Source organism: Giraffa tippelskirchi, chromosome 6 (assembly GCF_054371585.1).
Source record: "Giraffa tippelskirchi isolate mGirTip1 chromosome 6, T2T-mGirTip1v1.2.pri, whole genome shotgun sequence".
Classification (NCBI taxonomy): Eukaryota; Metazoa; Chordata; class Mammalia; order Artiodactyla; family Giraffidae; genus Giraffa; species Giraffa tippelskirchi.
Window position 1 is genome coordinate 11,812,747 of NC_137280.1, and position 17,069 is coordinate 11,829,815.

At 41.7% G+C, this 17,069-nt stretch overlaps 1 long non-coding RNA gene and 1 other non-coding gene across 2 annotated transcripts in view; one reads left to right on the plus strand and one right to left on the minus strand.

Moving 5' to 3' along the window:
• Positions 1-17,069, plus strand: part of LOC145509059 (uncharacterized) — a 293,882-nt gene that overhangs the window by 170,364 nt on the left and 106,449 nt on the right. The gene's annotated exons all lie outside the window — the stretch shown is intronic.
• On the minus strand, positions 5,326-5,458 carry LOC145511815 (small nucleolar RNA SNORA70). The gene has a single exon (XR_014058190.1). It is a non-coding gene; the product is annotated as a small nucleolar RNA SNORA70 (small nucleolar RNA).

The window sequence follows — 17,069 nt, forward strand, 5'->3', positions numbered from 1 at the left end:
AAGTTCTTAGTTCATGTACTGTTGAAGCCTAGCTTGGAGAATTTTCAGCATTAGTTTGCTAGTGTGTGAGATGAGTGCAATTGTGTGGTAGTTTGAACATCCTTTGGCATTGCTTTTCTTTGGGATGAAAACTGACTTTCCACTCCTGTGGCCACTGCTGAGTTTTCCAAATTTGCTGACATATTGAGTGCAGCACTTTAACAGCATTATCTTTTAGGATTTGAAATAGCTCAACTGGGATTCCATCACCTCCAGTAGCTTTGTTTGTAGTGATGCTTCCTAAGACCCACTTGATTTCTCACTCCAAGATGTCTGGCTCTAGGTGAGTGATCACACTGTCTTGGTTATCTGGGTCATTAAGAGCTTTCTTGTATAGTTCTTCTGTGTATTCTTGCCACCTCTTCTTAATATCTTCTGCTTCTGTCAGGGCCATATTGTTACTGTCCTTTGTTGTGTGCCCATCTTTGCATGAAATGTTCCCTTGGTATCTCTAATTTTCTTGAAGAGATCTCTAAGTCTTTCCCATTCTATTGTTTTCCTCTATATCTTTGCATTGTTCACTGAGGAAGGCTTTCTTATCTCTCCTTGCTATTCTTTGGAACTCTGCATCCAGATGAATATATCTTTCCTTTTCACCTTTGCCTTTTGCTTCTTTTCTTTTCTTAGGTATTTGTAAGCCCTCTTCAGAGAACCATTTTTCCTTCTGGGTTTTCTTTTCCTTTGGGATGGTTTTGATCACCGCTTCCTGTACAATGTTAGGAACCTCCACCTATAGTTCTTCAGGCACTCTGTCTATCACATCTAATCCCATGAATCTGTTTGTCACTTCCACTGTAAGGGATTTGATTTAAGTCTGAATGGTCTAATGGCTTTACCTACTTTCTTCAATTTAAGTCTGAATTTGGCAATAAGGAGTTCATGATTTGAGCCACAGTCAGTTCGTAGTCTTGTTTTTGCTGACTGTATAGAGCTTCTCCATCTTTGGCTGCAAAGAATATAATCAGTCTGATTTCGGTATTGACCATCTGGTGATATCCATGTGTAGAGTCTTCTCTTGTGTTGTTGGAAGAAGGTGTTTGCTGTGACCAGTGCATTCTCTTGGCAAAACTCTATTAGCCTTTGCCCTGGTTCATTCTGTACTCCAAGGCCAAATTTGCCTGTTACTCCAGGCATTTCTTGACTTCCTACTTTTGCATTCCAGTCCCCTAAAATGAAAAGGACATCTTTTTTGGGTGTTAGTTCTAGAAGGTCTTGTAGGTCTTCATAGAACTGTTCAACTTCAGCTTTCTTCAACATTACTGATCGGGGCATGGACTTGGATTACCGTGATATTGAATGGTTTGCCTTGGAGACGAACAGCGATCATTCTGTCGTTTTTGAGATTGTATCCAAGTACTGCATTTCGGACTCTTATGTTCACTATGAGGGCTACTGCATTTCTTCTAAGTGATTCTTGCCCACAGTGGTAGATATAATGGTCATCAGAATTAAATTTGCCCATTCTGGTCCATTTTATTTCCCTGATTCCTAAAATATCTGTGTTTACTCTTACTATCTCCTGTTTGACCACTTCCAATTTACCTTGATTCATGGACTAACATTCCAGGTTCCTAGGCAATATTGTTCTTTACAGCACTGGACTTTTCTTTCACCACCAGACACATCCACAACTGGGCATTGTTTCCACTTTGATGCAGCCTCTTCACTCCTCTGGAACTCTTTCTCCACTCTTCTGCAGTAGCATATTGAGCACCTGCCAACTTGGGGAGTTCATCTTTCACGTTATTTATTTTTTCCTTTTCATACTATTCATAGGGTTCTCAAGGCAAGAATGCTGAAGTGGTTTACCATTCCCTTCTCCAGTGGACCACGTTTTGTCCGAACTCTCCACCATGACCTGTCCGTCTTGGGTGGCCCTTCATGGCATGGCTCGTAGTTTCATTGAGTTAGACAACACGGCTGTGATCCATGTGATCAGTTTGGTTAGTTTTCTGTGATTGTGGTTTTTATTCTCTCTGCCCTCTGATGGATAAAGATAAGATGCTTGTGGAAGCTTCCTGATGGGAGGGACTAGCCAAGGGTTTCCCAGGTGGTGCTAGTGGTAAAGAACTCGCCTGCCAATGCAGGAGACTAAAAAGACTGGGATTCAGTCTCTGGGTTGGGAAGATCCCCTGGAGAAGTGAATGGCAACCCACTCCAGTGTTCTTGCCTGGAGAATTGCAAGGACAGAGGAGCCTGGTGGGCTACAAGTCCATAGGGTAAAGAGTCAGACAGGGACAGGACTGACTGAAGCAATTTAGCACGGCCTTGGAGGAATCTGGGTCTTGCTCTGATGGACAGGGCCATGCTCAGTAAATCTTTAATCCAATTTTCTGCTAATAGGTGAGGCTGTGTTCCCTCCCTGTAGTTTGACCTGAGGCCAAGTTTGATAGGGGTAATGGCAGTCATAGCAGCCTCCTTCAAAAGGACTTATGCCAGCATGTGTGGCACCCAGGGCAGTTGTATTCTGTGCCCCTGACTCTAAGGCAAGCCACTGTTGACCCACGCCTCTGCCAGAGACTCCTGGACACTCTCAGGCAAGTCTAGCTCAGATTCTTGGGGCATCACTGCTCCTCTCTCCTGGGTCCTGATGTGCACAAGGTTTTGCTTGTATGTGTTTTGTAGTGCTGGGTTAACGTGATCAAGGCACCAGCAAAAGGGTCTTGCCAGTGTTGGCTCTGGGGCATGCTGTGAGCAATGGTAGGCAAACAGCCTCAGTCTGCCTGAAGTCTGGGGGATAATTGGATGAAGTAGCCTTACCTTCAGGAAGAGGAATCATGATGTGTTGTGAATCACGTAGAACTTCTCTGTTTATCCATAATCGGGCTTTCTACATATCAGGCTCTTTCTCTGGACTATGTGCAAATCCCAGGTGGAGCCAAGAGCTTCAGTAAAAGTGTTAGTTGCCCAGTTGTGTCTGACTGTTTGTGACCCCTTGGACTATAGCCTACCAGCCTCCTCTGTCCATGGGATTCTCCAGGCAAGAATACTGGAGTGGGTTGCCATTTTCTTCTCCAGGGGATTTTCCTGACCCAGGGATCGAACCTGAGTCTCCTGTATTGCAGGCAGATTCTTTACCGTCAAAGCCACCAGGGGCTTCAAGGGCAGATGCTAACTCTCTTCCCTTCCACCTGTCATGTGTTCATTTGGGAGGAGTTTCCAGGGCTCGGATTTTGGTGGCCTTGTTTTGACAAGAGAACCCACACGCCCCTGTGGTTTTCTGTCCACCTCCCTGGCCCTCGGGAGGGTGACTGGCTCTTCCCGGGGCCTGTTCTGTGTCTGTCTTTCGCTGATGATGGCAGCACTACAGTCCTTTGGATGACAGGCCACGCTTGGCTTTGGTTCTGCCCCTGGCGCTGATGAGTTGAGTGCATTCCTTTCTGGCTCTCCTAGAGATGCTATGTGGGACAGTCAGGCAGAACCAACCCATCGGGGTGAATCTAGGGGGACGAAGTGTGGAATGCGCTGAGCTCTGCACTTGCATGCCAGCGGGGACTGGGCTAAGTCTGGAGGACTGTGGGGAGGGGCTGGGGGTCTTTGGGGGAGGCGGCCAAAGGGGAGCGGGGCACAGTGCGGCAGAGGAGGGCTCTGGGGGAGTAATTTCTCGGGCGCCTGTGAGCGATGGCCTCAGAGCCTTGCTTGGCAGAATCTGTCACGTCACTTGATCTCACCACATGGCAGAGCTGGTCTCCAGGGCCTAGGCATAGCTAACAAGGAACACTTGTCTGGCGTTCATGTTTACAAATAACTTTCCTGTGCAAGATCTCAGGATGGTGAGTCTTGAAAGGGGTTTGGCCTAATCTCTCTGTGGTTGTTTTGTTTCCATATTGTAGCTGTGGTTGATTCCGATGCCTACTATGTACGATGATAACACCAAACACAAACACTTGGATTGAATTTTCCATTCAGTGTATTTTTTGACTTCCACTAGCTAATTCATATCCAATCCTGGATCTTATTCTTTCATTTTTCAGAAGAGAAATCTAAAGTTTAGCAAAGCACACAAACATACATTATTTATTCATTAGGCTATGAAAATAATAGTATGATCTCCCAAAGTATAATATGTATGCACTGTAAGCACTTATATTCCTTTAATTCCCAGAGCACTGGGGGTAGGCATTATTATTGCTTTCCGTTGAAAATTGTGAAAACTGGGGTGCAAGGTGGTTAGCAATATGCCCAAACTCAGACAACTGCTGAGATAAAGCAGGATTTGAACTCAGGGAAGCTGGATTCATAAACTGTAGCTTCAACCCTGTGCATTCTGCATCCCTACACAGTGGGTATTCTCAGTGCTGAATTCCACACCCTTGTTTCATCTCTACCATGGTACCTTTCTATGCCAAGCAATTTGAGAAGGAAAATGACATTGTTTCTACTTGTAGTTTGGGTAGGGGAGTAAGGTGTGAACCAAGAGACTTTTCAGGGCAGAGGGCCATATGTACTAAGCAAAGGTCAAGGGGAGCTCTGAGTGACCGTGAAGAATGGTCCAGAATACTTATTCCCTGTTGTATTCATAGCCTCTTCCCTGTGGATCTTAGCCATGCTGGCCTCCCAGACCCAAAGTCTCTCATAAATGGTGTAGCTCTTGCAATTGTCCTGGATTTTTCATCTTGACCTCGGATTTGAGGGTTTGGGGACCATGCCTCTGGGAAATTTCTCTTAGAAAATTTCCACCACATGAAGCTTGGCTAGTAAACACAGAGGTCGTTGGCAAGCAAACTGCTCAAAAGAAATGTCCTAAACTGTCCTGTACCCAGTGCCTGAAGATGGAGACCCTTTGGGTTTTGGCTTTCCTTTTGCTGGTTTCTTGGGATTTGGAAGGATAATATCGTGCTGCCAGTTTTAGGAGCTGCTTTTTCTCTTCTCTCTTTCCTTTTACAGGAAAGTAAGATTTATTGGTGGGTGTGAGTAAGAAAGGAGCAAGGCTGTCATGAGTTCAGGGCTCACCATTTGCCCACAATTAGGTATATATTTGACCCCACAGGCATCCAGGATGAGCTGTTTTCCTGTCACCATAATTTCAAATTCATCTGCATTCAATTTAGTAAGTCTCCACTTCTTGGAGATATGAATCTTCTGGCCGCCAGGGAACTTGAACTTGGCCCTGTGTGGGGCCTCAGTCACATGCTCCTTGTCTTACAGCTTGGTACAGATGGACATTATGGTTTGGACAATGAGGACCCTGGCCACTGTGTCCTGGGGCTTTCCAAAGGCACCCAGCATACCTGTCTGGGCCCTAGATTGGGGATAGTGTGCTAGACATAAAGGTCCACTGGAAATGACTGTCTCAAGGTCCCTTAGAGCCACCCATACAGGTAGCAGGCTGCATATACCACCAAGGAGGCTGCTCTTTGCAGCCATGGCACATGGGGCCCCATGGGGGAAAGAGGTCAGTTGGCTTAACTGACTGCAAATAGATGCTCCCTTTTCTAATCCTGGATTGAACCCAGCACTCAATGGTTGCTTTCTCTCAGCCACTAGCCCAAATTTAGCCTTGACTACTACCTTCCTTTGAGCATCATTTTCTAGATTGAAATGCTATCTTTGCCTATATTTTGAAAACTCCAAATTGGAATATGTAGATTTGGGAAATAATGATTTAAAATACATGAAATTAGAGATGTCTTTAATTTCTTAAACATTTAGTGACTACCACACCACCATCATAATTTTTCTGGAATCCCTACAATCTGGTTACTATAATCATCTTTTTCTTTCATTAGCCATTCAAGAGACTCCGTTTCCTTCATTGGCATCCTGTCCTCTCTTTCCTGGCCCACCTGGAGTCTATGCCCTTGTCATTACAGCTTGAAACTCCTGGACACTTGGCTAATAAATACTTTATTTAGAGGACATTTGTTTATTTAGTGCAAATTTTAAAATTATTAAGTCCTTCCTCCTCCAACCCATTTGGCATATAATTTGTTTGGATATTTGGGAAATAAATTATAAGAACTTTTGTTTCTCACTCACTGGTGATGATCTTGATAGTCTTGCTTTGTGTTCTTATGGCAAGAAAGTTGTCACTTTTGCTTACATATTTGTATCACCAAGTAATATAAAACCATTTCATGTCATGTTTCCTTATCATTTAATTCTTAACCTCTATGTAGGTTTTATTGACTGTGTTAGAATTATTTGGGGTTTCCCTGGTAGCTTCGATGGTAAAGAATCTGCCTGTAATGCAGGAGAACTGAGTTCGGTTCCTGGCTTGGGAAGATCCCCTAGAGAAGGGAATGGCTACACATTCCAGTATTCTTGCCTGGAGAATTCTATGGACAGAGGATCCTGGCAAGCTACAGTTCATAGGGTCTCAAGGAGTTGGACATGACTTAGCGACTAACAGAGTTATTTGTTTTCATGTCTGTTTCTCCTGCAAATGTAAGTTTTCCGTTATCAGGAATCCTTCCTCATCTGTCTTTGCATATTCAGTCCAAGCATGATTCTGGGGACAAAAAACATGTCCAAATAAGTGATGTAGAAAAAAAATCAGACTGATGTCTTTGATTTGTTTCATAAATGATCCACTGCTATCACTCACTGAATCATAACTGTATATTTATGTCTCCTCTACCAAACTTTATGTTTTTGGCTTGGGTCATTTAGTACAAACAATAGATTAAAATGAACAATTAAGGGCCAAAAAGTTGGATATTTCTAGAAACATACAACCTACCAAGACTGAATCGTAATGAAACAGAAAATCTGAACAAACCAATTACTTTGTAAGGAGATTGAATCAATATAAACCTCTCAAAAAACAAGTCTAGTACCAGATGGCCTCACTGATGAATTCTACTAAACATTCAAAGAAGAATTAAAAACAGCACTTCTAAAACTCTTTCAAAAAACTGAGGAAGAAGCAATATTTACAAACTTATGAGGCCAGCATTATCCTGATACCAAAACCAGAATGTGATACTACAAGAAAAGAATACAGCCCAGTATTCCTGATGAACATAGATTGAAAAATCCTCAACAAAATGTTTACAAACCAAATTCAACAATATACTGAAAAGATCATACAGCATGATCAAGTGGGATTTATCTACAAATCAATCAATGTGATTCATCACAGCAAAATGAAGGACAAAAACCATACGATCATCTCAATAGATGCAGAAAAAACATTCAACAAATCAACATTCATTTATGATAAAAACTCAACAAATATGGGTATAGAGGATACATATGTGTGGATATATATATGTGCCTCAACATAATAAAGGCCATATATGACAAGTTCATAACTAACATTATATTTGATGATGGAAAGCTGAAAACTTTCCACTAAGATCAGGGAAAAGACAAGGATGCTCACCTCTGCCCCTTCTATTCAACATAGTATTGGAACCAATAGACAGAGAAATTAGGCAAGAAAAAGAAATAAAAGGCATCCAAATTGGAAAGGAAAAAATAACTGTCACTATCTGCACATGATATTATGTATAGAAAAGTCTAAAGACTGCATCAGGAAACTGTTTGAACTAATAGACAAATTTAGTAAAGTTGTAGGATAAAAATCAATGCACAAAGAGATTTGTTGCATTTCTATACAATACTAATGAACTATCAGAAAGAGACATTAAGAAACCAATCCCACTTATAATTGAATCAAGAAAAATAAAATACCTAAGAATAAATATAACCAGAGAGATGAAAAGCCTATATATTGAAACTACAATAATGAAACTGAAGTTGTTCTTCAGTCGCTCAGTCGTGTCCGACTCTTTGCAACCCCATGGACTGCAACACGCCAGGCTTCCCTGTCCATCACCATCTCACGGGGTTTGCTCAAACTCATGTCCATTGAGTTGGTGATTCCATCCAACCATCTCATCCTCTGCTGTCCCCTTCTCCTCCTGCCCTCAATCTTTCCCAACATCAGGGGCTTTTCCAGTGAGTCAGTTCTTCATATCAGGTGGCCAAAGTATTGGCGTTTCAGCTTCAGCATCAGTCCTTCCAGTGAATATTCAGGACTGTTTTCCTTTAGGATGGACTGGTTTGATATCCCTGCAGTCCAAGGGACTCTCAAGAGTCTTCTCCAACACCACAGTTCAAAAGCACCAATTCTTTGGTGCTCAGCTTTCTTTATGGTCCAACTCTCACATCAGTACATGACTACTGGAAAAACCGCAGCTTTGACTATACAGACCTTTGTTGGCAAAGTAATGTCTCTGCTTTTTAATATGCTCTCTAGGTTTGTCATAGCTTTTCTTCCAAAGAGTAAGCGTCTTTTAGTTTCACGGCTGCAGTCACCATCCACAGTGATTCTGGAGCCCAAGAAAATTAAGTCTGTCACTGTTGCCATTGTTTCCCTTTCTATTTGCCATGAAGTGATGGGACCAGATGCCATGATCTTAGTTTTTTGAATGTTGAGTTCTAAGCCAATTTTTTCACTCTCTTCTTTCACCTTCATGAAGAAGCTCTTTAGTTCCTCTTTGCTTTCTGCCATAAGGGTTTTCTCATCTGCATATCTGATGTTACTGATATTTCTCCTGGTAATCTTGATTTCAGCTTGTGCTTCATCCAGCTCAGCATTTCACAAGCAAGTTAAATAAGCAGGGTGACAATATACAGGCTTGACGCATAGTCAATGAAGCAGAAATAGAAGTTTTTCTGGAATTCCCTTGCTTTTTCTATGATCCAAGGGATTGTGGCAATTTGATCTCTGGGTCCTCTGTCTTTTCTAAATCCAGCTTGTATATCTGGAAGTTCTCGATTCACCTACTGTTGAAGCCTAGCTTGGAGGACTTTGAGCATGACCTTGCTAGCATGTAAAATGAGTGCAATTGTGCAGTAGTTTGCATGTTCTTTGGCACTGCCCTTCTTTGGGACTGGATTGAAAACTGACTTTTTCCAGTCCTGTGGCCACTGCTGAGTTTTCCAAATTTGCTGGCATATTGAGTGTAGCACTTGAACAGCATCACCTTTTAGGCTTTGAAATAGCTCAGCTGGAATTCCATCAGCTGAGGGAACATAGCCCCACCCATCAGCAGAAAATTGGGTTAAAGATTTACTGAGCATGGCCTTGCCCACCAGAGTAAGACCCAGTTTTCCCCATAGCCAGTCCCTTCCATCAGGAAGCTTCCACAAGCCTCTTATCCTCATCAGAAGGCAGACAGAATGAAAACTACAATCACAGAGAACTAACCAAATCAATCACATGGATCAGAGCCTTTATCTAACTCAATGAAACTATGAGCCATGCCATGTAGGGCCACCCAAGATGGAGGAGTCTTGGTGGAGAGTCCTGACAAAACGTGGTCCCCTGGAGAAGGGAATGGTAAACCACTTCAGCATTCTTGCCTTGAGAATCACATCAACAGTATGAAAAGGCAAAAAGAAATTGAATATGATACAGATGAATGGAAAGATATTCTGTACTCGTGGATTAGAAGAATCATTGTTACAATGTCTATACTACCAAAGGAATCTACAGATTCAATACAACCCCTATCCAAATTCCAATGTTATTTTTCACAGAAACAAACAATCCTAAAAGTTACATGGAAACACAAAACACCCTTCATAGCCAAAACAAACTTTAGAAAGGACAAAATTAAAGGCATCATACGTCCAGATTTCAAGCTATATTATAAAGCTATGGCAATTAAAACAGTATGTTACTTGCATAAAAAAAAGACACATTAGATGATGGAACAGAATAGAAAGCTCAGAAATAAATCCATGCATATATGATCAAATAATTTACAACAAAGGAGCCAGGAATATACAGTGGGGAAAGGGTAGTCTCTTCAATAAATGATATGGGAAAACTGGACAGTCACATGCAAAAGATTGAAATTGGACTCCTGTCTCCAGTGTTCTTGCCTGGAGAATCCCAGGGACAGGAGAGCCTGGCAGGCTGCTGTCTATGGGGTTGCATGGAGTCGGACACGACTGAGGCTACTTAGCAGCAGCAGCAGCTTATACCATACACAAAACTTAATTCCAAGTGGATTAAAGACCTGAACATAAGACTGGAAACCAGAAAACTAGAAGAAAGCATAAGCAGTGGTCTCGTCTGTACAGGTTTTGGCAATGATACTTTGGATCTGACACCCAAAAAAGAAGCAACAAAAGCAAAAATAAAGCAAGCAGGACTACATCAAATGAAAAAGCTTCTGCACAACAAAGAAAGCAATCAACAAAATGAAAGGGAAATCTACTGAATGGGAGAAAATATTTGGAAGTCATATCTGATAAAAGATAATGTCCAAAAATATATATGTATAGAAGCAACCAAAGTGTCCATTGAGAGACAGATGGACAAAGAAGATACACATATACATATATATGTACACATATATACACAATGGAATATTACTCAGTGAAGAAAAAGAGCAAAATCCTGTTATTTGGAACACCAAGGATGGACCTAGAGAGTATTATGCTAATTGAAATGTCAGACAGAAAAATTAAAATACTGTAGATTTCACTTATATGAATCTAAAATATTTAAGAACAAACATAACAGAAGTGGAACAGATTTATAGATACAGTAGATAAACCAGAGTGGAGGGGTTATGGAGATGAGCGAAACAGAGGAAGGGGATTAAGAGGTACATGCTTCTGGTTACAAAATAAATGTCCCAACATAGAGACTATAATCAATAATATTGTAACATTTTTTATGTTGTTAGATTATAATTAGACACATGATAATTTTGTAATACATAAAAATATTAAAATCACTGGTATAAATCTGAAACTAATATAATATTGTAAGTCAAATATACTTCAATTAAAATATATAAAAAAGCTCATGCAACTCAATAGGAAAAAACAAAAACAAAAAAACCCAAAACCAAACAAATAACAATCTGATTAGAAAATGAGCTGAGGATCTGAATAGACATTTTTCCAAACAAGACATACAAGAAGATAACCAACATGAAAAGATGCTCAACATCATTTATTTTCAGAGAAATGCAAATCAAAACCACATTGAGCTATCATCTCGCACCTGTCAGAACAGCTGTTTTCAAAAAGAAAAGAAATAAAAAGTGTTGGTGAAGATGTGGAGAAAACATGACCTTTGTACAGAGTTGGTGGGACTGTAAGTTGGTGTACTCAATATGGAAAACACTATAGAAGTTCCTCAAAAAATTAAAAATGAAACTACCATATGATCCAGCAAATCTACTTCTGGGTATTTGTCTGAAGAAAATGAAAACACCAGTTCAAAAATATATATGCACCCCCATGCTCATTGCAGTGTTATTTACAACAGTCAAGATATAGAAATCACCTATGTCCATTCATGGATGAATGGATAAAGAGATTGTGGTGTATGTTTACAATGGGCTATTCATCAGCCATAGAATAATAAAATATTGCCATTTGTGTCAACATGGATGAAATTTGAGGGCAATGTGCTAAGTGAAATAAGTCAGACAGAGAAAGAAAAATGCCATATGATCTCTGTAATGCGTGGAATCTAAACAAACAACAAATCAAAAAATAAAAACCAAGCTCATAGATCCAGAGAACAGGTTGCTGATTGCCAGAGGCGGGACAGGGGTATGGTGGGGTAAGTGTGGAACAAATTGGTGAAGAGGGTCAAAAGGTAAAAAGAAAAAAAAAAGTATTTTCCGTAAAATGCAAAACTGTAATCAGTTTAACTGTATGTCCTAGTTGCTCAGCTACACAAAGACTGAATTTTCTTGTATGTAAAATAATATCTACCCCATAGATTTTCAAGAGCATCAAATGAGAATCTGTATTGTATGTGAAAGTCTTTTGTGAACCGCATAGAACATTAAGATTAGCTGGGTGTCTATTTACATGTGCCTTTGTCTACACAGACATTGTGAGAGTAATGGGATTTCTGGTGATCTTAGTAGGATGGTTAGGAGTTAAATTGGCAGAGAAGAGATGAGTCAGTATGTGGCAAAAATGGTATGATGTGATAAAGAGCAGTTAATTGAAGCCAAATAAAATTAAAAGAGAAACATGAATGGTACTTCTTTAAAAATAGTAATGCCCACAATTAATTTTAAAAAAATATTTTTTTCTTTAGCCATCTTGTGTTCTTCCCCTCCTTCCAAACCTGTGGTAATAAAACTATGTCGCATGCTCAAAAAAACTACTTTTACTCAAATTAATAACATCTAATAAAAAACATTCATAGAGTACCATATGCCAGGTACTGTCCTGAGATCTTGAAAGGGGTGTCACAACAGCCCCATTATTATCTTCACTTTTCCAAGAACTAAAGTAGTTTGCCCAAGCTGATGCCACTAAGTGGTGGAGCTGGGATCTGAGTGTATAGAAGGAGCCAGAGGCCAAGCACTTAGCCACAATGTTGTATTTCTTTTTGAGTAACTTACTTAACCAATCTTAATTAACCAAACTTAACCAATATCAATAACCTCAGATACGCAAAGACACCACCTTTATGGCAGAAAGTGAAGAGGAACTAAAGAGCCTCTTGATGAAAACAGTGACTGACTTTATTTTCTTGGGCTCCTAAATCACTGCAGATGGTGACTGCAGCCATGAAATTAAAAGATGCTTGCTCCTTGGAAGAAAAGCTATGACCAACCTAGACAGCATATTAAAAGGCAGAGACATTACTTTGCCGAGAAATGTCTGTCTAATCAAAGCTATGGTTTTTCCAGTAGTCATGTATGGATGTGAGTGTTGGACTACAAAGAAAGCTGAGTGCTAAAGAATTGGTGCTTTTGAGCTGTGGTGTTGGAGAAGACTCTTGAGAGTCCCTTGGATTGCAAGGAGATCCAACCAGTCCATCCTAAAGGAAATCAGTCCTGAATATACATTGGAAGGACTGATGCTGAAGCTGAAACTCCAGTACCTTGGCCACCTGATGTGAAGAACTGACTCATTGGAAAAGACCCTGATGCTGGGAAAGATTGAAGGCAAGAGGAGAAGGGGACGACAGAGGATGAGATGGTTGGATGGCATCACCAACTTGATGGACATGAGTTTGCTCGAGCTCCGGGAGTTGGTGATGGACAGGGAAGCCTGGCATGCTGCAGTCCATGGGGTCGCAAAGAGTCGGACACGACTGAGCGACTGAACTGACTGACTTAACCAATCAATGTCTTCTGAGATCCTATATGGTCGATGCTTCCACATTTACCTTGACAACAAGACTAAGAGATAAATGTAATTATTAGCTTCATTTTTCAATTGAGGGAAATGAAACTCAGGTCAAATGACTAGTTCAAGGTCACACCACTAGTAAACGGAAGAGTATGAATGTAAAAAGGGCTTCCTCAGTAGCTCAGCAGTCAAGAATTGGCCTGCAATGCAGGAGATGCAGGTTCGATCCCTGGATTGGGAAGGTCCCCTGTAGAGGGAAATGGCAACCCACACCAGTATTCTTGCCAGAGAAATCCCATGGACAGAGGAGTCTGGTAGACTGCAGTCCATGGGGTCACAAAATAGACATGACTTAGTGACTAAGCAACAACAATGTGAATTTAGAAGCAGATGATTTGCTTTTTCCATCATGTCACAACAGGGTGCAAATCAATGAATTAATGCTAAGTTTCTGAGGCCAGTTTGTCATAATTCTCACTTTGCAAAACTGAGTTTTTGTTTTTGTTTTTTTTCTTGCAAAACTGAGTTTTAAAAGAAGGGGCTTTGGGAATTTCCTGGCATCCAGTGATGAGAAATTCATGCTCTCACTGCCGAGGGCTCAGGTTTAATCCCCAGTCAGGGAACTAAAATCTTGTAAGCCACAGCACAGCAAAAATAAATAAATACATAAATAAATAAAGAGGTTTCAGAACTTGACAGACCTTGGTTTGAGTCCCAGTTCTGCCACCTTCTGGTTCTGAGACTTTAGTCAAGACAAATGAACCTCTTTGCATATCAGTTTCCTTATCAAGAAAATGAGGTTTATGTATGAAAATTTTATTTGAGATTTGCACGACAGCATTTGGTATGTGACAAAGCTCTATACAGATTAACTTCTATTCACAAGGCTGGCAGATGACGTCAGAGAGAGTCCAGTGGCAGAAGGAAGGTTTGAACTTGCAACTCTGCTTGACTCCATGGACCCCTCTGTTTATCTGTTTCCTCAGGTGTTCTTTGACCTCCCATCACCACCTTACTTGATGGTTTAATTGGAGGATGAATGCCTGTTGCTGAAATAGCAAGTTTTGTTGATGGCTCCTTAATTGATTCTGAAGACAAAATATTTACTCTGGAATGAAATAGCTTTGGGTACAACGTCACCAGGTCAAAGGAAAGGGAATGTAGAATTGGGTCTGTTAGGACCTAATTAGGAACGTGTAGTCTGAGGGGCTTATCATCAGGTAAACCTTCTCCAGCTTTTCTGAAAATAGCTGTTCAGAGAAACCCACAACTTTCAGAAGTTTGCAAAAGCCCAGAAAGGTCGGATATCTCCTAAGACAAGACAAATAAACAAAACAAAATTAAATAAAGGAAAAAAAACAGAAAGAACAAATATCCCCCTACTCCAACAAAATGCATTCATTCCCATTTAAAAGCCGTCAAACAATGCCTGACCTTTACACAATTCTTTTCGTTACATGAATTTCAAATGCCTTGAATTCACTGGATTACGACATTCTATAGAAGCAAGGTGAAGGCAGAATCAGCCTGCAAGGTGAATTTGGATTTCTGGGGGGAGGGCAAGGTAGTGATCTAGACGTTCTTCCCAGAAGCCCTTGCCTCCTTGGGGGTCAAGGTCCCTTACAGCTGCGTGGGCTTGGCCGTGGACACCCCTGGGTTCTACTCTCTACCCCCTCCCCACTTCCCTTTGGCAAAATCATGACGTTCTTTCCCAAGTTAGGCAACAAGAATTTTCTTTTCCAGAACCGACTATGAAGCTAGGATACAATTACTCATATGGTTTAATTTAGAATGCAAAAATCTTTGAAAAATAGGTATTTTCAAAATAAGCGTTTTGGTCTGGAGCTCTGGTTTTCATTAACTTGGCTGAGGCCCTTGATGATAAGTTGGAACCGTTTAAACACCAGCTCACACGCCTGTTCTCAGGTGTTCATAAACCCGCTGCCTTCCCCTGGGACCCTGGCCAGCGGCATCCTGACAGGCTCGCGTGGAGGCCCGGTATTCCCCTCACTCCATCCGTGACTTTTGGGGAAGGGAGCTGAATGGTTTAATGTGATGTTTGGTGATCTCTGCCCACTCTGCTGAAGTGCACAATGTAGGCCTGGTTCTGCCTTCAAACCCTGGCATGAACACCCCCCGGGGTGTGCCTGGTCTCCCCTTTCCCCTCCTGACTGTGCCTCCGTGGCAGGGGCTTACCTTCACTGGGTTCACTGGACGTGAGTCTTGAAGAAAAAACTTTGGCTGGAGCTGAAGAGTCTTTCCAGCCCGATGGGAATGTATTAAATTTTATTAGAACAAGCCAAATGTAATCTCTGTACCTCCTGTTAAACATAGAATGCATGGTACAAAAAGGCATTCCATAGGCATGTAAAATTACATGTTTGCTTTAAGACATGCCTTTTATCTACAATGTTCCAAGAACATGAAAAGCATTAACCGCTGGTTCTCAGGAATGACCTTCATTAGGGAGGAAGGCAAGAAACCTGGTAATTTTTTCCCCGCTGTTTCCCAGGAAAGGGATACTAGAGCCCTAAGCCTGCGAACATGTAGATTTCAGAGTCCAAAGCCCTGGATGCTGTGTGTGAGATTCATAGGCCTTCTCTTCCCCGGGACATGAGGAAATGGCCTGCGCTGGAAACCCAAAGCCTTCAGCAGGCTGGCCAACCCCAGAAACTGATTCTACAGAGCCTCTTTGATAAGACTTCTCTTCAAAAGACTCCAGAAGAGCCTCTCTGAAGTTTTCCGTTTGGAAAATAACAAAAGACATGGTGCTTTAATCTCCTTGTCTTGCTGATGATATTTCTTGGGACTCAACCTACTCAAGCCCACCGGCAACTCAGCTGAGCCCCGTTTCCTCGGCAACTTGGCCATTGCCCCCAGGGCCAAACCTCCACTCAGAGTCCCCGTCTCTCCTTCTATTATGCCCTCCTGGACGCTTGATCCTCTATCCTCATCTTCTCAGTAAATGTTCCTTTCACCATCTGCTCAGCGGAAACCTGTTGTAGACCCACTCTTAGCATTTCTCTGCTCTAAGCTCACAGTTCCTTACCTGCAATTCCAAACTACAGAGAAGCGAAAGCATTCTATATTTTATTTGGTGACAGAAACAGATGTGAACTGATGTGAATCTGTTCATTCTACTTTCTGTTAGTATTTATGCATTTGTCTGAAGAAATATTAGTGTGTTTGATTATTAAGTGCTTCCCAGGTATTATGTATTGTATATGTTCCATTATTCATTTCCTAAAATCTTAAGAATTCTGAATCTAGAAACACATCTGGCCCAAGAGATCTGGATGAGGGATTGTAGACTCATGCTTCTAAGATGTGAAGTGAAAGTTTCTCAGTCGTGTCCGACTTTTTGCGACCCCATGGAACGTATCCTGCCAGGCTCCTCAGTCCATGGGATTCTCCAGGCAAGAATACTGGCATGGGTAGCCATTCCCTTCTCCAGGGGATCTTCCCGACACAGGGACTGAACCCAGGTCTCTGGCATTGTGGGCAGATTATTTACCCTCTGGGCCCCAGGGAAGCCCATGCTCTGGCTCCACAATGCCAGAGACCTGGGTTTGATCCCTGGGTCGGGAAGATCCCCTGGAGGAGGAAATGGCAACCCACTCCAGTATTCTTGCCTGGAGAATCCCATGGACAGAGGAGCCTGGTGGGCTATAGTCCATGGGGTCGCAAAGAGTCAGACACGACTGAACGACTTTCACTTCGTTCACTTTTTTCCCTCGGACTATTGCCCACACTCCTCTGTCATGTTGATACCATTTGCTCAACTTCTCGCTATTTCTCTCAATGATGGAGGCTGCATATCTCCATATTTTTCTTCTTTCCTCACTAAACTCTGCACTAAATTTGCTCTGCCTGACCACTATTTGCCAACTCCAGGGGACCCTTCTTATCCTTTACTTTATTGCTCTGTCTGTGCCCCTAGAAACTGTTCACCT